Genomic DNA, 23,441 nt, shown 5'->3' with positions numbered 1-23,441 from the left:
CTGGGAAGGAGTCATCGGGAAACATGGAGTGGGAAAGTGTAACAGCAATGGCCTGTTACTGCTGAAAACTTGTGCAGCACATGACTTTCTGATCACCGATACGGTCTTCTGCCTCCGTACCCGCAACAGGACTTGGTGGATGCATTCCCGTTCCAAGCACTGGCATCTGATCGACTATGTCATCATCAGGAGAAGGGACAGACAAGATGTCAGGGTTACAAAAGCTATGTGCGGCGGTGACTGTTGGACGGATCACAGGCTCATAGTATCCAAAATGAAGCTCCGTATCATGCCGAAGAGACGACCACAAGGCTGTAAGGCTCTCAAAAGGATCAACGTGTCGAAGCTGAAGAATAGCCGCATCGCTGAAAATCTAGCGGAAGACCTAGAGAATGAGCTTGCTGATCTTCGTATTGAGGATGATGCTGAGAAAGACTGGGAGCCATTCCGCAACACTGTCCATACAGCTGCATCGAAGGTATTGGGGCCCTCCACACGCAGGCGGCAAGGCTGGTTTGACGAAAATGATGCAGAAATCCAGGTCCTACTTGCTGAGAAGCATCGCCTGCATCGTGCACATCAGAACGACCCATCCTCAGCGGCAAAGAAGACAGCCTTTATCATGCTCGCAGAACAGTACAGCACCGACTGCCCAAAATGCGGGACTTGTGGCTGAGCGCCAAAGCAGATGAAATACAGGCATATGCGGACAGGAATGACTATAAGCAGTTCTACGAAGCCCTCCTTCTCCTTGGTAATAGAACACGCACCCCTCAGGTGGATTAACAGCATGAAGGACTCAAACACACGGATCATGTGGTGGTACATATCCCTCCAACCCTATTCCTTCCGAGTTTTACACCGGCCGGGAAAGGCTCATCCGGATGCAGATTTCTTTTCCCAAGTTGTGGGGCGGTAGGGGGGTAGGGGGAAGGGGAGGAGACGACTAAGGGTCAGCCGGCCCAGGCGACTGTCTTAAGGGGGAGGGTGTGTGACGGGGCAGAGTGGACCCACACTGGTATAGCAGGGGTTAACCCTTCCTCCCTGGCAGAGGAAGCCCCGCCCCAGAAGTTCTGCTGGGCATGCTCCAACTGGAGCTCAGATATAAAAGCCTGCACATCAGCTCAGTCTGGGCTGACCGCCGGAGGGGAAGGACGCACGCTGTTAGCTCCTGCAGAGAGAGGGCCTGCGAGCCAGGATCCGGGTGTCAGCCCTGCCGAGGCACCACCGGAGACCCTGACGGAGGACGACCCAGGGGCGGAACAGACCGGAGGACCCCTCGCTGCAGAAGCACTGCCATTCCCAGGGGAAAGTAGAGATAAACGGTGTTAAAGCTGTATTAGCACTCGGCGTGTTGCGGGCAGATCCCTGCCGAGCGAGCGGCAAGTAGAGCTTGCAGCTATCAGGGCCCTGGCTTGGGGCTCAGAGGAGAAGGTGGGCCCGAGTCCAACCGTGAAGGATTATGTGGACTCTGGCCGCACTACCCCGCCTGAAAGGGGGGATTATATCAGGCCCGCACAACTCGTAAAGCGGCGAGGGCCACATTCCTCCAAAGAAAACAGCCGAGGGCCGAAACCTCCCGGCCCCGCAGAAACACCCTGCCCCAGGGCCGCCCAGCCCTGTGGAAACAAACCCTCCTTCCCCAGCGCCGCCCCACCAAAACTGCTGTGGGCCAAAAAGGAAGGTTGGGGGTGGGGAAGTGATACTTTATTTTAAATCAACCGGGGGCTCCCAGCTGAAGAGGTGGCTGGGAGCCCTCAGGGTCAAATTAAAGGGCCCAGGGCTCCGGCGGCTGGGGGAACCCGGCAGGGTCGGCTCTAGGTCTTTTGTTGCCCCAAGCAAAAAAAAAAAAACTTGAATGCCCCCCATCCCAGCCCTGGGCTCCCCCCTGTACCCTCCTGCTTCCCCAATCCTGGGCTCTCCCCCCACTGACCCACACCCCCTGCCGCCCCAGTGCTGGGCTTCCCCCTTTCCTCCCCACCAGTGCCTTCCCTCCACCCTGCTGCTGCCCCAGCCCTGGGCTCCCCCGACCAGTGCCTCCCCCCACACACACACCTCCTGCCTCCCCAGCCCTGGGTCACTAGTAACGCTCCCAGGGCAGGTCATTCAGCAGGAATTTTGGATGTGCACAAAACACAGACAGGATTGGTTCCCATATGGTTACAGAGCTGCAGTAAAGTGGAACAATTTTCAGCTTGTGTGATTGGAGGATATCTGGATGCATATTATAAGCCTGTCCTCTATAAATGAGGAAAAGTTGAGGTGCCTTTATTATTCTTTTGTTCCACTCTTTCTTTCTATGGGGAATTTGCCTATGCAATATCACTGTCTTCCTTAAACAAACAAAAAGGCAATGGCTGCTGAAAATAGCAATTCCAGTCCTAATAAGCATTTCTTGCTCAATTTTATCCTGCTTTTTCTACAGCAAGTTACAATGGATCAGTATATTTGATTTGGGAGAAATGAAGTAACAGCTGCCCAAACTGAGCTTGAGCAGTCCTGAATCGTGAGGTGTTCAAATCTGGAAGGCAGGCACTGGGGGTGGGGGGGCAGGCTGTGGGCTCCACGGGGGAGTATGGCAGCAATGTGTCTGGAGCTGCATGGAGCCAGACACGCTGGTCTGAGTGGCACAGTAAGTGGGCTGGAGGTTGGAGAAGGGGTAGGGAGTTCCAGGGGGCAGTCAAGGGACAGGGAGCTGTGGGGGCGGGATGGGGCAGAGGTTCAGGGGGGCAGTCAGGGGCCAGGCAGCAGTAGGATAGGCATGGGAGTCCCAGGGGTTTATCAGGGGATAGGTAGGGGGTGGGGTCCTGGGGGAAATTTGGGGGGGGGGTCTCAGGAGGGGGCAGTTGGGGACAAGGAGAAGGGAGGCTTAGATAGGGGCTGGGGTCCCAAGGCAGTTGGAGCAGGGGTCTTGGGAGGAGCAATCGGGGGACAAGGAGCAGCGGCATTTAGATAGGGGGTGGGGTCCGGGGGGGGCAGTTAGGGGCAGGAGTCCTAGGAGAGGGGTATCAGGGGACAAGGACCAGCGGTGTTAGATAGGGGGTGGGGGTTCTGGGGGGCAGTTGGGGAGGGTGCAAACAGCGGTCGCATGCCGGGATTCAAACCACTCTGGGCTGCTGGCAGCCGCGGGGAGCCCTGAGCCCTTAAAATCCCAGCCGCAGCCGGGAATCTGTGGGCAGCCCAGAGCCCTCTGACTCCCAACTCTGGCTGAGATATAAAGGGCTCTGCGCTCCCTGCGGCTGCGGGCAGCCCCAGAGCCCTCTGTCTCCCAGCCACGGCTGGGATTTAAAGGGCTCTGGGCTCCCTGTAGCTGCGGGCAGCCCAGAGCCCCCTGACTCCCGGCCACGGCTGGGATTTAAAGGGCTCTGGGCTCCCCACGGCTGCCAGCAGCCCAGAGCCCTCTGACTCCCGGCTGCGGCTGGGATTTAAAGGGCTCTGGGCACCCCGCCGCTGCGGGCAGACCAGAGCCCTCTGACTCACGGCCGCGGCTGGGATTTAAAGGGCTCTGGCCTCCCCGCGGCTGCCAGCAGCCCAGAGTCCTCTGACTCCCGGCCATGGCTGGGATTTAAAGGGCTCTGGCCTCCCCGTGGCTGCCAGCAGCCCAGAGCGCTCTGACTCACGGCCGCAGCTGGGATTGAAAGGGCTCTGGGCTCCCCGCCGCTGCCGGCCTCCCAGAGCCCTCTGACTCCCGGCCGCGGCTGGGATTTAAAGGTCTCTGGGCTCCCCGCCACTGCCAGCAGCCTAGAGCCTTTTGATTCACGGCCACGGCTGGGATTTAAAGGGCTCTGGGCTCCCCGCGGCTGCCAGCAGCCCAGAGCCCTCTGACTCCCGGCCGCGGCTGCGATTTAAAGGGCTCTGGGCTCCCCGCCGCTGCCGGCAGCCCAGAGCCCTCTGACTCCCAGCCGCGGCTGAGATTCAAAGGGCTCCCCGCGGTTGCCGGCAGCCCAGAGCTCTCTGCTTCCTGGCCGCAGCCGGGATTCAAAGGGCTCTGGGCTGCCCGCAGAGCTCCGTGTGCGGGGGATTTAGAATCCCCTCGCGGGCCGCACAGTGAGGCTCCGCGGGCCGTATGTTGTGCAGGCCTGGATTATATGAACGTTGGCCGCTAGGCTGTGCTACCCTGCTGCAAAGAGGGATTATATGGACTTTGTCCGCTAGGCCGTGCTATCCCACCCTTAAGAGGGGTTATATAGATGCCGCCCACGAGGTCGCGCTACTGCAAATACTGGGGGAGGGAAGAGCGTAAGACCGAGTGACAGTAACAGACGGCCCGTAGAGAGGCAAACACCGAGACTAGAGAGACGCGAGGCCCCAGCACCATTCCGGCACCTGCCACAAAGGGGCGCTGCGGTGCCAGGTCCACTACAGACTCCTAGACTTTAAGCTCAGAGGGGACCATTTATGATCATCTAGTCTGACCTCCTGCACAATACAGGCCACAGAAACTCACCCACCTACTCTTGTAATAAACCCCTGACCTATGTCTGAACTACTCAAGTCCTCAAATAATGGTTTCAAGACTTTAAGGTGCAGAGACTCCTCCAGCAAGTGAACCAGGCCCTGTACTGCAGAGGAAGGTGAAAAGCCCAGCTATGGTGATCAGCTAAACCCTGAGCATGTGGGCAAGACTCACCTCGACCCAAGAAGAGCAGGCCTGGGCAGAGCAGGTCTGTACCAGGGAAAGGAGAGTGCTTTCCCCTGGGCGGCACAGCCTGGGGCTTAGCCACATTGATTACAGAATGAGTCCTACCTCTGAGGGACCATGTATTGGCCCCGAAAGAACCAGACTGCAGTGGCGATAAAGCCTAGCTGGGCTATGCACTGGAATGAGAACTAGGTAGGAAGTTGAAAGCAGCAAGGAAAGCCTAGAAGGGAACTTGAGAAGAGAGGTAGGATGTGCCCAGGGAAACCTGCAGCAAAGAGAAAAGAGCAGACCTAGCTGTTGAGCACAGAGCCCTGGGCTGCTACCAGGTTCAGGATGGGACCGGGTTCCTCTACTGACCCCAAAGAAGGGGGCATAAAGGCACCCAGAGAGGTTACCAAACCCAGCAAGGGGGCTGCAGGCTGAGCCAGAGCCCCAGTGAGAGGAGAAGAACTTTTTTCTCTGGGAAGACCTTTTTGGACTTTTACTGTGTGACAAACTGAGCCCCAGAAGCGGTGACTAAAAGTAGTGAGCCGGCCAGAGGGCCGAATTACCAGGCAGAGAGACTGCCATGGTGCTGGAGTGACCGTCGATGAAGGACCAGAGAGCACCTAACAATGAGTAGATTCATTGATTATTGGCATCGTCAGCAGAAATGAATTCCTCCCGTCATCTGCGATGGCTCATGGAAGTCTTGGATACTGAAGGAAGGTCCGTCCCCGCAAGTGGGATTTCCCATTTGAGTTCCAGGGACTGGTTAAGCAGGCAAAGCAGGGCTCGGGGTTTCTCCAGCAGCTCCTAGAAACTCCCCAGAAGCAGAAGGAAGTGCAGGCAGAGCTGCAGATGCAGCTGGTAATCTTGAAGGAGCAGCAGCAAGACCTGTCAGAGATCCTGCAAAGGGAAATGAACCTGCTACGCCCATGGACAAACAGAGCAGCCTCGGATCTAGTGGCCAGTGAACTCTGGTACAAAGCTGCTTCCATTATGGAAACAGCCTGGTACTGGCGAGTGGGTGGGGAGACCAGGGAGATGGGAGGGGTTACTGAGGCTGGGGTGGGGAAGAAGCTGTGGGGCTGGGAGGGGAAGGACATGGCCCAGCTTGTGGGAAGGATCCTGCTGGCTGTGTCTGGAGCACTGTGCAGCCTCTTCTGTGGGAAGTTCCCATGGGTCAGTGTGGCCTGAATCTCTCCTGCTCCTTTGTTCTCTTTGGGCTTCACAGGAGATGTCTGGTGAACTGCCTGTGGACTCTGTGCCCCGCACCGCTCCGAAATTATTCGCTACCTTGAAAGAAAAAGGGCACAGCTCAGCCTGGTAGGTAGGCTGGAGACTCACACTTCACTCACACACACACACAACACTGAGGGGCTTTGGGAAGCACAGTAACAAAGAAGAGATTTAAGTGATACTAAGCAAGAGAAAGAGACAAATTTCAAACAGACAAACAAAACAAAACACACTTTGTAGTGACAAACTGAATCATAAGAGTCACAATTGTGGCCTTAGCAGTTTCCAGACTAACATCTCCGCTTTCCTAACAGACCTTATTTGATGTCCCTGTACGGTACAAAAATTCTCTGTCGAATCTGCTGATTTGATTGCTTAGCCTTTCGGTTTCAGACCCTCTGTTCTCTTTCTGGGGTGCCTGGACCCTGACTGCAACATCTCTCTTCCAGTCTCTGGCCCAGCCTCTTCCACAGACGTATGCTGCAGCCAGCCCAGCTCAGAGAGCAGTGGAGACACATGATCTCATCCTGTCAAACCAAGCAACATGGGTCCCATTGAGGCTTAGATGGAAGATCCCAGGTATCTCGTGGAGGTAAAAACCATTCACTCTTCTGGGCATTTTGGGCTTCCTGTTCCATAGCCTAGTTGTCATCATGACTTTGTTTTTTTATTCTCAGAGGACGTGTCTGGGATCCTGGAGACTGTTTCCTGATGGAGGTTTGAGCGGGGAGAGATCACTCAGAAGATCACTCGGGTCTGCAGGGTTCATGGGAGCAGCCACACTCCAGCAGGCCATCTGGAAGCCTACTAAAAACTGCTTACCTACGACTTACAAAGTCCAGACCCAGTTTGAGGCTCCATCCCTGAGGCCTATTGGCAGAGTCCCAGAGCAGCTAATCGGCCCCCGGGACCTCCTTAAACCAACAGCAGGAACAAGAAGCTGTCTGCTCACCGGGGCTCCCCTGTCTTCTGGACCATGTGACTCGCTGTGGCTCATCGGATTTGAGGGTCTGAACACAATTTGATCTTTTGCTTCTGCTCTTCCAGTATCCTGACCCAGCTGACTCTCGACTCCTGTCTTCTGAGTGTAGACTCTGCCTCTGAGCACTAGATCTGGCTGCTCATGACCCGGCCATGACACTGACTTTTCTATAATTCCTCCAATGCCCTTTTCTGCTCTCCAGCTCTGCTCTCCCAGCAAGACACACCAATCCCCTGGCTCCCAAAGTCCTAGTTGCTGCTATTCAAGGGCTCAGGGGTAGTGCTTGTATTGCCCCATCCCGCACCACAGCTGCTTTTCCTATGAGAATCTCCCTAGCGCAGAGGAGAAATCCGCTCTTCTCTTAGAATCAGTCCTGGCAGCAATTCAGGAAGTCATAGAAGGGACGGTCTGCTAAGCTCCCTCTGCAATGCCACTGTCAGAGACCATTACTGGTGGGTGCCAAGTGAGTGCGCAGGCAGCTGCTTGAGAGACTCCTAGGGGCAGGGTAGTCGTGTTTCACGGTGATCTCTGAAAGCCATGCAAAGAGTGCAGCATTGAAGAGACTCTCCTGCGGTAACAAAGGGTTTCTGTTCTCCTACATAGTCAGCCAGTGAGGCCAGTTTGCAGCATGTGGAAGAGCTGTTTGGTGCCTTGTTGGAGGATTCACCATATAGCTGGCAGCAGCTTCAGATCCTGGAGTCCCTATGATATGGTTACCATGCATCCGGATTTTCCAAGACATGTCCAGCTTTTTGGTTTTTAAATAGCCGTCGGGGAGGAATTTGTAAAAATCTAAAGGTCCGTGATTTCCCTCCCAATGCCCGGGCCACCCAGAGGGGGAGCAAGTGGGGCAAATTGCCCAGGCCCTGACACTGCAGGGGCCCTCACGAGAGTTTTTGGGGGCCTCTGGAGACGGGTCTGTCACTCGCGCCGGGGGCCCCAGAAAACTCTCGCGGGGCCCGGGCCTCCGGAGCTTCTTCTGCTCTGGCTCTTCAGCGGCAATTCAGCGGTGGGAGGGTCTCCGCCCGGGTCCCGCCGCCAAAGACCCCGGGACCCTGAATCCTCTGGGTGGCCCCACCCAATGCAGAGTGTGACTCAGCTGAAACGGGCCAGGCCCGATTGAGCCACTCACATCCGGGCCTCCAGTAGTCAGAGCCCTCCTGGTCTCCTCCCTGGCCTCCCTCTCCCTGCAGCCAAAGTCCATTTAATCCTCCTTTGCAGGTGGGGTAGCGCCTAGCGAGCAGAGTCTATAAAATCCCCCTTGCAGGCGGGGAGCATGGCCTAGTGGCCAGAGTCCATATAATCCCCTGTACACATGGGGTAGCACGCCTAACAGCCAGAGTCCATATAATCCTTCACGGTTCAGGGTGGGGGTAGGGGCACTCGGGCCCACCCTCTCCACCGAGCCCTAAGCCAGGGCCCTGGTAGCGGCAAGCTCTACTTGCCGCTTGCTCAGCGGGGATCCGCCTGCAACACGCCGAGTGGTAATACAGCATTAACACCGTTTATCTCTACTTTCCCCTGGGAATGGCAGTGCTTCTGCGGCGAGGGGTTCTCCGGTCTGTTCCTCCCCTGGGTCGTCCTCCGTCAGAGTCTCCGGTGGAGCCTCGACAGGGCTGACGCCTGGATCCTGGCTCGCAGCCCCTCTCTCTGCAGGAGCTAAGAGCGTGTGTCCTTCCCCTCTGGCAGTCAGCCCAGACTGAGCTGATGTGCAGGCTTTTATATCTGAGCTCCAGTTGGAGCATGCCCAGCAGAACTTCTGGGGCGGGGCTTCCTCTGCCAGGGAGGAAGGGTTAACCCCTGCTATGCCAGTGCAGGACCGCTCTGCACCATCACACACTCTCCCCCTTAAGACAGTCCCCTGGGCAGCCTGACCCTTGGTCGTCTCCTCCCCTTCCCCCTACCCCTCCGACCCCCCGCATCTCGGGAAAAGAAATCTGCATCCGCATGAGCCTTTCCTGGCCGGTGTAACACTCGAAAGGAATAGGGTTGGAGGGACATGTACCACCACATGATCCGTGTGTGTGAGTCCTTCATGCTGTTAATCCACCTGAGGGGTGCGTGGTCTGTTACCAAGGAGAAGGGGTTCCCTATTAGGTAGAACAGCTTGTGGCTCAGATACCAAAGGCCGTATTTTGCCTTGGCCCACCGTATAGCCCGGGTAGATCAGTTCTTTCTGGCCCAGGTGACATTTGGTTCGGGTTTATGTGAGTCCTGCGCTGCCCCGCGCCCACAGCGGGAGCTGTTCCTGCCAGTTGGCACTGTAGATGATGAGGTCCGTCAGTGTCTCCTGCAGCAAGCCGACCGGTGCGAAGATCTGCAAGAGTTCATTGGCGATAACTGGAGCCGTGGCAGACCATAGTGGTACCACCTCTGGATACCGTGTGGCATAGTCAACCACAACCTGATATACTTATGGCCGGAGCTACTCTTCTCCAAAGGCCCCACTAAGTCCAAGCCCCTCCGTTCAAAGGGTGTCCTCCTGCTCACTCCACAAGGGGGCCACACTTCAGGGGTCATGCCCCATCCAGCCCCCATGTTCCTTGACGCCATCCCCAGGACCCTGACCCATCCACCCCTTCCCTGTCCCCTGACTGCCCCCTTGCCATCCCATCCAACCCTCCTCTCATTCCTGATGCCCCCCAGGACCCCTGCCCCATCCAACCACCCCTTCTCTCTGTCCCGACTGCCCCCCATCGTCTCATCTAACCCCTGCTCCTTCCTGACTGCCCCCCTGGAACCCTTGCCCCCATTCGATCCCCCTGTTCCCTGCCCTCTGACCGCCCCAACCCCTATCCACCCCCCCCACAACCCACCGAACTCCCCTGCCCTCTTCCAACCCCCCCTCCCTGCTTCCTGCCCCCTTACCACACTGCCTGGGGCCGGGGCTGGGGCCAGGTCCGCTTGGCCAGGACCGGGACTGGTGCAGTGGGGCCCGACTCCACAGGCTGGGCCGAGCCAGGCCGGAGCTGGTCAGTCAGGACCAGGACCGGGGCCGCGGGGCCCGACTCCCTGGGCTGGGCCGGGCCAGAGCCGCTCATCCGGGACCAGCACTGGCGCCACGGGGCCGAGCCAGGCCGGAGCCACTGGGGCCAGAGCCGGGGGTGCTTGGCCTGGACTGGGCTGGGGTGCTCGGCTGGGGCCAGACAGGGCCACGCTGTGCCTCCCTGGAGCTGTACTCGCACTCCCCAGCCCCAGCTTACCTGCCTGCTGCTTGTTTCAGGCTTCCAGCGAACATCTGATTCGCGGGAAGCAGGGGTGGGGGAGGAGAAGGAGGGCGGAGCGTTCAGGGAGGAGGGGAAGGTGACCTGGGGCGGGGGGGACGCTTGCCCGAGCTTTTGTTAAATGGAAAAGCTTTTTCAGAACCGGTTGTCCTGGAACAGCTGGTTCTAAAAGGGTTTCTAAATTTAACATCCAGTTCCTGCGAACCGGCTCCAGCTCACCACTGCCATCTGCCCAAAGCAGTCAATGGCTCTTACCTCCACGAGGGAGCGGGGTCTCCCTCTCAGCCTCTCTGAGAACTAGCACTGCTTGGTTTCCTAGGACAAGGTGACCTGTCCCCACTGCTCCCTGAGGTGGCCCAGCTGGGAGGCTGTCACACACCCCAGGGCCTAGCAGATAGGTGGGGAGGAGGTTCCCGTTCATGTCACCCTCTGAGAGCTCACAGAAGGGCCAAAGGAAGAATTAAGGGCAAGAGGTGAAGCAGGCCCTGAGCCTCTGTCCCATCCTCACCTCCTCAAATGTGGAGCTTCCTGAGCTTCAGTTGGGCAGATGGAAAATGTAGCTCTGGCACAAAGGTGCTTCTGCGCCATCTGGGGCAGGGAGAGCTCTGCCTGGGAGCCCAGGGAATGGGATGGGGGTGAGAGCAAGGAAAGAGGGGAGGGGTAGGGAGTGAGGGGAAGAGCTCATGCCCCAGATGAAGGAAGTTTGGGGTCAGAGGGAAGGACCCTGCTCCACAGAGAGGGGAGAGAGTTTCTGTCAGTGACAGGGGCCTCCATTTCCCCTTCCACTAGCCCCCCATTTCCAGGGAGACAGAGCAGTACCTGCAGCAGGGAGCGGGAGTTGCTGAGGGGGGATCTTTAAGGGCATCAGGTGAGGCTCAGCCCTTGCAGCACCTCAGGCACCTGGTGCAGCTGCCGGATGCTGCGGAGCTGACCCATCACCTTGGCGGTGATGTCCTCCAGCTGCAGGGGAAGGAGAACATGTCAGAGACTGAGACACTGCCCAGGAATCAGGGAGGATTAAGGGCACCTGGAACCAGCACCATTTCCACCCAGCAGCTGCTCATGTCTGAGTGGTGGATTCACCCTCCTGATCCCCAGGATGGAGGCTTCTTGTCCTCTCTAGTGACCTCCAGTGCCAGCCCCCCTCCTTTAGGGTTAGCTCCTGCTGCCTCCCCCTCAGTGCCCCTGACAGCTGTTCCACCTCCAACCCACCTGGGGACACCGCTCAAGTTGGTAGAACCCTCTCCTCCACCCCTGCCTCCATCCCCACCCAGGTAGGGCAGGAGGGATTCTGACAGCAGTGAAGTGGCCTGCGGGGAGGTTGAGACCTTTCCCCAAGTCTGCCCAGTGACAAATGCTGAAGCCAGAGGATGGCAGCCCTGGTGAACGGGGCAGGTCAGCAGCCCCTGCTGGCTGAATCCTCCCATTCTCTCTAGAGCGGGTCCAGCCCTGCCAGCAGCAGGACAAGCTTCCCCCACCCATGTGCCTCAGAACTGCCTGGCCGGTCGCCATCACCCATCAGTCCTTGGCCTCCCAGGCTGCCAGTGATGGGAGCAACTCTGGGTGGTGGCTGGGGTGACATGGACACTAGGCCATGGGGAAATGGGTGCAGCTCTGTGGGGCAGGAAAGGTTCACACAGGGCACTTAGGGGACTCTCCTGCCCTTCCCAGGAGTGAGAGCAGAGCATCACATCCTAAGAACACAAGTCCATGAAGTCCACAAGTCCCCACTCAGGCCCTTGCTCCCAGGCCAGCAAATGGTGATAGGATGGGAATGAGGCCTGGGCCCCGCCTCCAATCTCCTGAGTCGAATGCAGCTGCTTACCGTGTACCCCAGCAGTTGCTCGGCTTCCCCAGGATGGCGATGTGAGGAGAAGCCCAGCCTGGCTAATCCACAGCAGGGGGTTGTAGATCGCTGGCACGGCTGTCTTGAGGAAGCATTTCCTCTGCCCCGCAGAGAAGAATTTTCCAAAGACCTAAAACCAACAGGACAGGAGGCTGTAGCAGATTGCCCAGAGCCAGCCTCCAAGCCCTGGAGATAGAATGGCCTCAGTGTCTGGTGCCCCAAAGGAAGGGTAAGAGAGCTGCTGTAGCCAAGGCCGTTCATTCCCCAGGAGGCTTTCAGGGTCCCATGCTCAGGAAGCCCCTTTATGAAAAGGTGGCAGATGCTTAGGGACCAAAGCCTCCAGTGGCTCTTTCTGGAGGGCAATTGATCGCAGGGGCCATGATGGGCTGGAAATAGATCTCTAATGTGGGTGAGCAGGGCCCACTCTGCTGTGCAGCGCACCGAGATGATAGGGGACCCTGTATTGCTTCCAGCAGAGAGATCTCCTGCACCTCAGTGGCTAGAGGAGTGTGCGTGGGGGGGGCGGGGGGGAAGGGGTTGGAGCTGACAGACCAAAGGTCTATTGCCCCCAAATTAGTGATTTCTCTAGTAGCTGGCTATGGCCTCGGCAGCTCCTTGGTTTCTGCCAAAGGGAATCCAATCTGCAACCTGACCAGGATAAGGAGACTCATGTCCCAGTCCCCATCACAGACACTCCTAGGAAACTTTTCTTCTGCTGCAGCAATTCAGCTTGTGGGAGGCAGGACAAGCTCACAGAGTCTCTCTCACGTGGCGTCTATAGGGCAGCATTCTGTAGATGCACTTGGAGATCCAGGAGCCATTCCAAGGCCTCCTCTGTGATGTTGTCAAAATCACACATTTCACCTTTGACTCCAATCTGGGGGCACTGGGTTATGGTGTGTTCCAAGGTTTGGATGTTCTCAGCACAGTTGTGAGACAGGGGGCCGGGAGGTCTTTGATTTTCTACTTGTGCAGCAAGTAGTCGCAACTTGGGTCAGTGACAATGTGCTTCTTTGGCACAGTGGCTGAGGTCCAGATACTCTGCCATTCCCTGGCCAGGACTGGAGACATGAGGAGGCGCATGTGGTGCATATTGGCTCTGGAGCTCACTGTGTCCTCCCAGTTCTCGGCTTGGGGCATTCTGCTTCCTGACTGGCAATGGACTTGGGCAAACCCCACCTCCTTTCTCTGCTTCTACAGGGTGCAGGGAAGTAAACAAGGGTCTGCTCAAGCACTAGTGACTGACGGACCCAGTGCTCTTCTCTCAGACACTTGGGGATCAGCCAGGGGACAAGGAGCAGAGAGACACCCAGAGCCATAATCCTCTATTAACTCACCCACCCGGGATTCGCTTTATGCCACGGAGCAACGGCTCCATGGAAGACACTCAAATCACAGCAACTAGCGAGGTTCCAATGTGGGACCTTTAGCACCAGCCTGTCCCACTGGGTGCTGGGTGAGGAACTCTGAGCTGGAAATAAGGAGTGGGCTCTTGTCCTGTCTCCAGGAGGCATCCACTGCAGGGACCCCAGCCAGCCCCACTCCCTGAGCTGTGTCCTACCCTGCCACAGTGTCCTTACCTCCCCCACCCTGGCTGTGTTTTGATAGCCCAGGAGCCTGCTGTCCTGGTACCAGTTGTGGCACCACAGATCCTCCACCTCGTGTATGCTCAGCCCTGGAAGAGAGAGAGAGAGAGAGACACTTTGATCATTCTGGTTGCAGTTTCTGTGTCCTTCCAATCCCATTGGTGGCTGCCCAGTGGAGTGGAGAAGAACAGAGGTGGAGAGAGACTTGTTCTCCAGCTGGGGTCAGGCTGAGGGAAATTGTCTGGGGTCCCATTATCCACCTGTGGTCCCTTTCAGTCCCCTGATGGGTTCCGTGTCCCAGTGGGTTCCTTACCCTCTGTTCGAGCAGCAGCTGGTACAGCCGGTAAGTCCTCCCTGGCCTGCCGGCTGATGTCCTGGTCTGGGTAACTCACAAACAGAGCCAGCTGGGCCACGTGCTGACCCAGCCTAGGGAACTCTGCTGAGATCTAATGGAAGGGAGAGGAGAGGAGACTCCATCAGCATTTTCCTGTCAGCTCCCTGTCCCCACTGGGCCAGAAGGCTCCTTCTGCAGGAGATGCTGGGGGAGAGGAGCCTGAGACAGACCCTTCATTTGCTCTGCTGCCAAGGGAGCCAGGAGCTGCTTTGGGATGCCAAGCAGGGGCTGGAACATGGTCCCTGTCAAGGTTCCTTCCCACTCTGAACTCTAGGGTACAGATGTGGGGACCTGCATGAGAACCTCTAAGCTTAATTACCAGCTTAGATCTGGTTTTTCTGCCACCACCCAAAGCATTTAAGAGTTATTTGGGAAACTCTGTCGACCTCCCCCCTAGAATATCTCCCTCCCAAATACCAGAACCCTTCCCTGGGTAGCCTTGAGAGACTCCTCCACCAATTTCCTGGTGAACACTGATCCAAACCCTTGGATCTTAAAACAAGGAAAAATCAATCAGGTTCTTAAAAAGAAGGCTTTTCATTAAAGAAAGAAAGGTAAAAATCATCTCTGTAAAATCAGGATGGAAAATAACTTTACAGGGTCATCAGATTCAAGGAGCCCAGAGGAACCCCCTCTAGCCTTAGGTTCAAAGTTGCAGCAAACAGGGTAAATCCTCTTAGCAAAAAGGAACATTTACAAGTTGAAAAAACAAAGAGAAACCTAACACGCCTTGCCTGGCTGGTACTTACAAGTTTGAAATATGAGAGACTGGTTCAGAAAGATTTGGAGAGCCTGGATTGATGGCTGGTCCCTCTTAGTCCCAAGAGCGAACAACCCCCAACACAAAGAGCACACAAACAAAAGCCTCCCCCTCCCACCAAGATTTGAAAGTATCCTGTCCCCTTATTGGTCCTTTGGGTCAGGTGTCAGCCAGATTACCTGAGCTTCTTCACCCTTTACAGGGAAAAGGATTTTGGTGTCTCTGGCCAGGAGGGATTGGATAGTATTGTACACAGGAGGGCTGTTCCCTTCCCTTTATAGTTATGACAATCCCCTTCAAGGCCCAGGGACGACACTTGACCAGGACAAGAAGAACTTGACTCAAGCCTATCTCATTCCCTGCTCTGACTCTGCATCCCAAGAGGAACACTGCGAACCCACAGCCCCTGCAGCAGCAGATCCTACAGCCCGGTGGAGCCAGCCTGCCTGCGCCTGGAGTCAGGAAGCTGGGGTCAGAGGTCACTTACGTCAAACTCGGGGAGGGTGACTGCAAATCTCAGCAGGGCCGTGCTGCTCTTAATGGCCCTGGCTCTCTCCTGGGGCACCCTGGACACGATCCAGCGGTTGACATGCTGTGGGGAAAGGAGGCAGGTCAGGATGAATGGGCAGGTGGTGCTTTGCAAATGAGCCCCATCCCCCGCCCCAGCCCCAGGGGCCCAAGACATTATGCACAGAGAGAATAGCTGAGTCATTGATCACAGAGCTTTAGAAGGGGATTCTTTCCCCCAGGACGCAGCTTGTATCCTGCAGGTCACAACTTGTCAGGGTCTCTCTAGATTTGTCCCATCCTCCCAGAACTCCTGATTCCTGAAGAGTTCACCAGAAAGGAGACTGAATCCTCGCCCTTCCCTGCCACTAAAATCCTTGGTGGGATGTAAGGAGTCACTGAGAGCACAATCCCCCCAGGAATTTCAGAGCATATCAGAGAGAAGGGCTGATTCCCTGGGTTCCTCCTATTTCTCTAGGAAGGAGCGTGTGCCTCTTCTCTGAGAACCATCTCTGGAAACTCCTGGGGTGTGTGTGTTGGGGGGGGCGGGAGAAGGGGGGGTTTCAGACTCTCACTCCCCAAGACAACCAGGGGCCCTGTGATTAGTGTTCAACAGAAGCAGGCAGAGCTCTGGCTTGATGTCCCAGCTCCTTCCTCTGTCCCTCAAGAAAGCAGGACCTGACACTGCATTACACTGACCTCCCCAGCCAAGGACGCCCCAATGGGGACCCAGCTAGGAGGACAGAACAGAAACTGGATCTGACAGTTTCTCCTTACCAGCCCCCAAAGAGTTAAGGTAAAATTGGTTCCCACCCCTCCTTATGGGACTCACCTCCAAGATGAAGTGGAGCCTGCCTGCGTCTGGGGACTCTGCCAGCAGGTTCCCCAGCACAGCATCCAGGAGCTCTGGCATGACTTTGTGTAGCGCCTGCAAAGCATGGGTCAGAGTTAGGGAAACTGGGCCGACCCCTGCCACAGGATGGGAAGAGGGTTCTCTGGGAAGCACTGGTGAGACTCCCAAACACATCTCCTGGCCTCTCTCATTCATGTCCCACTGCAGGCAATTAGCAAGGATTGATGACACCTGGATCTTTGATCCATGAGCTTAGCAGGTCTCTGCAGATGGCCTTGTAGGCGGAAGAGTAGGATACAGCCAAGTTGCTATGGATGGAAGCTGGGCTGCTGGGCAAAACATGGCATATGGAAGAGAAAGAAAGAAAGAAAGAAAGAAAGAAAGAAAGAAAGAAAGAAAGAAAGAAAGAAAGAAGTGGGTAATCCTCTGGAGGAAAGGATCCAACCCTACAGCTTGTTCCATCTCTGCCTAGCCCACCCCTAAATCTGGAGCTCCAGCGAATCAAGGGAGCCCAGACAAGGACCACTCTGGAAGAGGCGGAGGATGTACCTGGATGTCGGTGGCGTCCGTCTCCGTGCCCAGGGTGAAGACCGAGCCAAGGGCAGCTTGCAAGAGGCGGGACTCTAGCTCAGGCTCAAGGGCTGGTTTCATGGTGCTGGCAAGAGAGAGGAGCTGGTATTAGACTGCGCAGTGCGGGAGTGGGACTGTCGCCAACACGGACACGAAACCACAGGGCTACAGGCACAGGCTGGCGAGAATGGAAACTGAGGCACTGAGCTAGGGAATGACAAGGCCGAAGGCCACAGACAGACAGTGGCAGGGCAGGAATAGCGCCTGGTCCCTGGAGCCTGCTGCCCCTCCTGTATCTGAGCCCGGGAGTGAGCCCCTCCCCAAGGCCCCTGCAATGTTACTGGGGTGAAAAGAAGAGCCCAGCCAGGAGAGAGTGACCCTTCCCGCCCCACCAGCTCTGCCAGAGGAGCCACTCCTGGGAGGTGAGCGACCTGGGAGTGGGAGGGACAGTCTCCCAGCCTTGGGCCTGAGCAGCACTGGGGTTAGGGGAGCCAGCGGAGGGCAGGTGGGAGTGGGGAGGAGGGGGCTGTCTCGGTACCTGAGGTTGCCCACAGCAGCCAGGCAGCTGGCGAGGATCTCGCTGGGTGGAGAGTCTTTAGGAAGCTCCTCAATGAGCTCCTGTGAGACGCGAAGGAGACAAAGGAGCGTCAGAGATTCGGGCCCTGCTGACACCTCCCCGTGAGGAGATGACACAGCCAGTGCCCCACATGGCCAGCAGGATCCCCCACTACCTCCCGCTCCTCCCATTTCTTCCTGCCCAGCAAACTGGTCCCCTTCCAGGATTCCTGCCCAGCTCAGTCCCAATCCCCTTCTTCCCTCCTCCCTGTCAAACCTGCCCCCATTCAGCACCATCCCCACAACCGAGCTGGGACCATGTGATTCCTTGTCCCCCAGTCACAGCTGCCCTCCAGCCCCACAATTCCCCCACTGCCCAATCTCACAATTCTCCCTTCTCTTCTCCCTGCCTTCAGCCCCAGCAATCCCTGCCCTCTGCTGCCCCCACCCACACCCCCCAGCCCCCACCCATTAGCCCGGCCATACCCCGGCCAATCCCACGTCTCTCTCCCCCCTCCAGCTGCCGGATGATGGTCTCACTCACCACAATCCTCTCCACCACAGCCGCCTTGCAGCAGTGCGGCTCCAGCGTGTCCTGCCCTCTGTCCTGTGCAGCAAGACACGCGGGTAGATGGCCCGCAGGAACCTGAGCTGCTGCCCTCATCCTGTACCCACCGGGAGTGGGGATAGCGAGAGAGAACCTGTTAGCTAGGGACCTTCCTCCCCACCCACACCAGCTCCAGGGCTCAGGCCTCAGTGGGGATTGTGGGGAGCCGCCTAGTGTCCAAATCCCCCACGACTCCTACACAAGCAGGACTGGGAACTGGGACAGTGCCTGTGGGGGGAGGAGACCTTGGCTGTTGTGGGACAAACACCCCCATCTTGGGGGTCCCACATCAGGGATGTACAAGGGCCCCATTAGGGGTGGTGGATCATCAGGGACAAGACCCTCAGCAGGGGGTGGGGATGCTGGGAAGGGACAGGACAATCTTGGTTCCAGCCCAGGTGGGGAACATTTGTACCTTGTCTCTGCCCTGGAGCTGCTCTCCGATGACCTTGAGAGCAGCTTCCTCTGTGGTCATCTCCAGCCATTCCTCCGCCGCTGACTCCGTGGGGGTCCCTGCACCCGGGAGAGAAGGGAACAGGGGGATGTCTGCTGCCCCTTGGGGGAAGGACAGGGGTGTGGTGGGGAGCGCAGGATAAAGGACCCCCCTTCCCACCTCAGGCACCCAGGGCAGATCGGGCCCCACACCTCCCTCTCAGGGCTGCCTTCACACTGTCCAGGACTCCACGGGAGGTGCTGACTCCCCCAGCCCCGGAGCATCAAGGGACAAAGTGGCAGCAGCTCTTGATGCCCCCACCCCCAGCTCCCCTTGCTGCAGGGGCAGCTGTGTGACTGCTGCTGGTGTCAGTGGGGTTCACGTGGCTCAGGCCAGACACCTGGGCTGGGGACCCCCCCCCCGCCATATCACTGGGAGAGTGTCTGGGCCCAGGGTGTTCACATCCCCGTCCTCACCCCTCCCTCAGCCCAGCCTGGCTCCTCACCTGGAACAAAGCAGCAGCGTCCAGAGGCGTCGCTGCTGCTGGAGCCCCAGGCACTGCTGCTGTCCCGTGCTGAGCTGATGGTGCTGGGATCTTCTAGCTCCTGGTCTGAGGGGGCTGAAAGATCCTCAGAGCCCGGGCAGGGCGATGCCCCCTGCTGGGAATGAGGGCTGGGCTCCTGGGGCCGCTGCTGCCCACATAACAGGCCCCAGAGCCTCCCTGCCCGGCGCCCCTCCTGGGCTGGGTCCTGTCCGCAAAACCTCATCCTGAGCCAACTCCACCTGGGCTTGGTCAGGGCCTCTCCCAGGTCGGCGCCTGCGCCGGGAGCTGGCTTTGTCCTCCAGAAGGCTGGGAACTTCCGCCTTCTGGCCTGGATGGGAGCTGCTTCCCCGCCAGCGGGTATGGAGAGGTGGCTCTGCCCCTTGGGAAGATGGCCGCTCCTTCCCGAATGCTCTGGGGGCACCTGCAGAGCCTTCCTCCTGAACCTCCGCAGGAGCTTGGCCATCCTGGAATCGAGCGGGGAACAGGTGTGAGTCTGGGGTCACTCCTGGGCCTTTTCGGTCCCTCCTCAGCCCTGCTCCAACCAGAGCAGCCCCTTCTCCCACCATAGGAGTGCAGGGAGTGCAAGCTACACACACTGGCAGGAGTTCATTGCATGATCTGCTCCCCCTCAACGTTCCCCCTCATCATCCCTGCTGCTGCTGCAAGATCCAGGAAGTCTCATCAGTCCCAAAGACCATCGGTTACTCTGGACAAGCAGCTCCCTCCAGGATCCTGACATGCCAGCACTTTACACACCTTCCTGCAGCCTCCCAACCCCCATGGCCTGTAGCCATGGGACCTGACCCTACTGATGGCAAACAGGCCTCAGCTACTGGCTCAGGGTCACACCGAGTGTCAGAGCCATGGATGGACCACTTCCTAACCACTGCTGCACACTCCTCCCACAGCTGGCAATCGCAACCAGGCCCTAGTGTCCGCTCCCCTGCCTTTGAGAGGAGTGTCACCCTGGCTCCATTGCTGCCTATTGATCTGTGGGACTGGGCTCTCTGGGCCTCACATCCCGAATGGGCTTTAAAGAAGATAATGGTTAAAGTTTGGCCCCAACTCTTTCTTGTTTCTCTACACTTGCCATTTTAGCAAAGTTTAGAATTCTTGATGTTCAACACCTGGAAACATCCCTTTCTCCTTCGCAGACAGCTTGAGCATCCCTCCTCACCCAGGCTCACTGCTGCCAGGATTTAGAGAATCAACCCTATTCCCCTTGGACCTACCCAAGGAGTCCCACAGCAAAGCGGGGACAGAACCAGAAAGAGAAGCCAACAGTCCTGACTCCTGTTCTAACTAACAGACAACAAGCCCAACAGAGGCAGGGAGAGAGCCCAGGAAATAATCACTCAATTAGGAATCTTTTCTGCACCCTCTCTAATTTTTTTAACATAATATTCAAAATGTGGACACAAGAACTGGATTCAACATTCCAGTTTCAAGCTCACCAATGCTGGATCACTTCCCTTTCCATACTCACTACTCTATCCAGCCAAGAATGGCTTTAACCTTTTTTACCACAGTTTCACATTGACAGATTATGGTGAGCAGCTCATCCACTATGGCCCCCAAATCCTTTTCAGAGTCACAGCTTTCCAGCGGACTGTCCCCCATTCTGTAGGGTGCTGCCTGACTCCTCTGTTACTGGCAGGCTGGGTTTGCATGTGGCTTTATTAAAAGCTAATGATTCAGTAAGTAGTTTAGAAGAACTAGCCCATTAGAGAGAGAATCATGAATTGCTCAAAGACAACGAATGGAGAAAAGCAGCAAGAGCAAACAAACACGTTTGGTTCTGGCTTATTTCCTTGGTCTTAAAAGAGAGTAACAAGGACCTGAGTCTCCTCCCTCACAATAGCCCCATGCTCGGCCCAATCAGCATTGAGACTCTGAGACTCAGAAAGCGGAGAGGTCTCACCAGCTGTCGCAGGTCACCACCGGAGGGAGTCACGCTTAGAGCACTATTCCAGCCACATCTTTGGGAGGGCCTCCTGCAAGGAGAGTTGGAGCGCAACCCCCCACCCCTGCCCCCCACTCCACATGCACACACAGGTCCTGGTGGTGAAAGGAGAGCAGGGGGAAAGGACAAAGATGCAAGAGAAGAAGAGAAAGGAGGGAGAGACAGGAAAAGGGAAAACAAAAAGGAGAAACCCCAATGTCCCCAGTGATTCTAAGGGACAAAGTCCTAGGTCAGAAATAAAATGCTGCCCCCACAATCTAGTGTTTTCCTTTCCTAAAAATCAGCCGGCACCTGATGGATCAGACTGAACAGGTTCCAAATCTTTCAGAGGCTCTTACCTTCTATACAGGGACGTCTGTTTTCTGGCAAAATCAATAATTGAAGAAGAGAAAACTCTGAAGAGGGTCCTCGTTACGCTCACGTAGGTAAAAGTGAATTATCTCGGTACTCAAGGAGAGACCTCGAGATGGAGACGCGCTGAAGCAAAGCCACAGGGATCTCCAAGGTTGCCCCTGTCGTGCACCCCTGTCCTGCCTGGATGATGTCAAGAGCTCTCTGTGAGATCATCGCCTCCCACCACCTTTGTCCAATAGGCTGAGGTCCTGCCAAAGGCCCTTGTGATGTCACTGCCACACCCACCCCGCCCCAGCCGTGCTGATGTCCTGCCCCTGTCCAGCCACATTGGATGTTTGTGCTGCTTTCCCTGGATCACCCCACTCAATGACTCTTCATTGTGGGGATGACACCGACTATACAGTAGAACACGAGACGCTCTTCCCCATGCTACGCTCAGTTGTTCATAAATTAGTAGACTTTATGGACAGAAGAGACAATTAGACCATGGAATCTGACACCCTGCATATCACTTGCTTTCTGTATAGCATAGTAGCTAGTTTTGACTAAACACGTTCCAGAAAGGCATCTAGTCTTCATTAGAAGACCTCAAGAAATGGGGAATTCCCACCACTTCCCTTTCTAGTTTATTCCTTTGGTGATTCATCCTCACTGTTGACTATTTGTGCCCTATTTCTAATATGAATTGGTCTCTTTTGAGTTTCCAGCCACTGGGACTTGTTATGCTTTTCTCTGCTAGATTAATGAGCCCTTTAATATCAGCTATTTTCTCTCCATGAAGTCACTTCAACACTTCAATGACATCACCTCCTGATCTTTTTGATAATCTAAACATGCTGAGCTCTTTCACTAGTTCACTAGCAGGCATTTTTCTCCAGCCCTCAAAACGTTTCATTGCTTTTTGCTGCCCCATCTCCAATATTTCAAAATCTTTTTCAAAGGCGGACGCCAAAACTGGATGCAGTATTCCAGGATCAGTCTTACCGATGGTGCGTCACCTCCCTGTGCTCCTCACTGCTCTTTTCATCCAGCCAATGATGGCGTTAGCCCTGGGCACCACAGCATCACACTGGCTGCTCCTGTTGAATGGCTTGCCCAGCATGGCCTCTCAATCCTCTTCACAGTTAGTGCTTTCCTGGATACACTTCCCCATTCTGCAGGTGTGGCCTGCATGCTTTGCTGCTAGGTGTAGGACCTTTCCTTTGGTTCTTTTCAAACTTGTTTTCTTTGAATGGGTCCAGCTTATCACGGGATCCGATTGCTCTGTGTCACTGCCCTGTCCTCAGCATTAATTACCGCTCTGCTAGTATTTGATCACCCACCCACGTTAGTGGCAGTGATTTTATATTGCGTTGCAGTTCACTGATATTTATTTTCAAGAATTAATCCTTGAGAGATGTTAGGGGGCTTATTCCTTCACCCTCTCACTTCCCTGGTCCTTCTCGCATGAACAGAGAGCAACAATACCCGAAGTCTGAAGGTGCAAACAATTTGATGTTTATTGGGGTCAACTTCCAGCAAGCATGATTCCAGTTTCCTTCCTTAGTGTCTCCCTTCCCAGCTCTGACACCACAGAGCCTTGCCTGTGTCCCTGTTCCTATTCCCTGTTCTCATTGGCCCCGGAGCAAAACATGATCCCAAATCCCCCACCCCAGCCCCTGTTCCCATCCCCTTACTTCCTGACTGACTGCAGACTACATAGAAAAACTTGAGTTCTGCTTAGCTAGACCTTAACCAGTCATTGTACTGACATTTAACTAACCAATCCTAACATACTGTAACATGGTTATTTAACCAATTATATCCCACCAGCCTCTCTATGGCTCCCTCTTCACCAGTGGTTTTCAACGTATTTACCATTGTGAGCTGCACATGCAGCTCTCTGTGTTATGTGGGCCGCATCCACACAACATATATACTACCTGAATGGCTCTGAGGATGTCACATGGGCTGCAGCTGTGTGCTGATTGGGCCCTGGGTTAAGAACTACTGCTCTACACTGAGAGATCTGGCTTGTTTCCAGGCCCCATTGCAAAACCCCAGTGTAAACAAGGTAATGCTGCTAATTGTCACCAGTGTAGCTTAGCCTGGTTTCATGCAGAGATAAGCTACACCAGTTCAACACACCATTTACCTTGTCTACAACGGGACTGTATTAGACCAGCTACACTGAAGACCGGAATCAGGGCAAAACCTCAGGATATGCTTTGCTCAGCTGGAAAAGCTGGATTCTAAAGGTCTTGGCTACAGTGGCAATAGACACAGATACTGCTAAACTAGTCATAGCGGGTGGGATATTCCCGCCAACGGAGCCTTGACGAGGAAATGTTACTTTATGGAAGCGCTTGTCCTGTTCCAGAATTGAAAGTGCACTGCAGCGTTGAGAGGCGAGGATGTTTC

Source organism: Mauremys reevesii, linkage group 6 (genome assembly GCF_016161935.1).
Source record: "Mauremys reevesii isolate NIE-2019 linkage group 6, ASM1616193v1, whole genome shotgun sequence".
NCBI lineage: Eukaryota > Metazoa > Chordata > Testudines > Geoemydidae > Mauremys > Mauremys reevesii.
The sequence above is the reverse complement of the archived record's forward strand: the minus strand, read 5'-3'. Positions refer to the sequence as shown.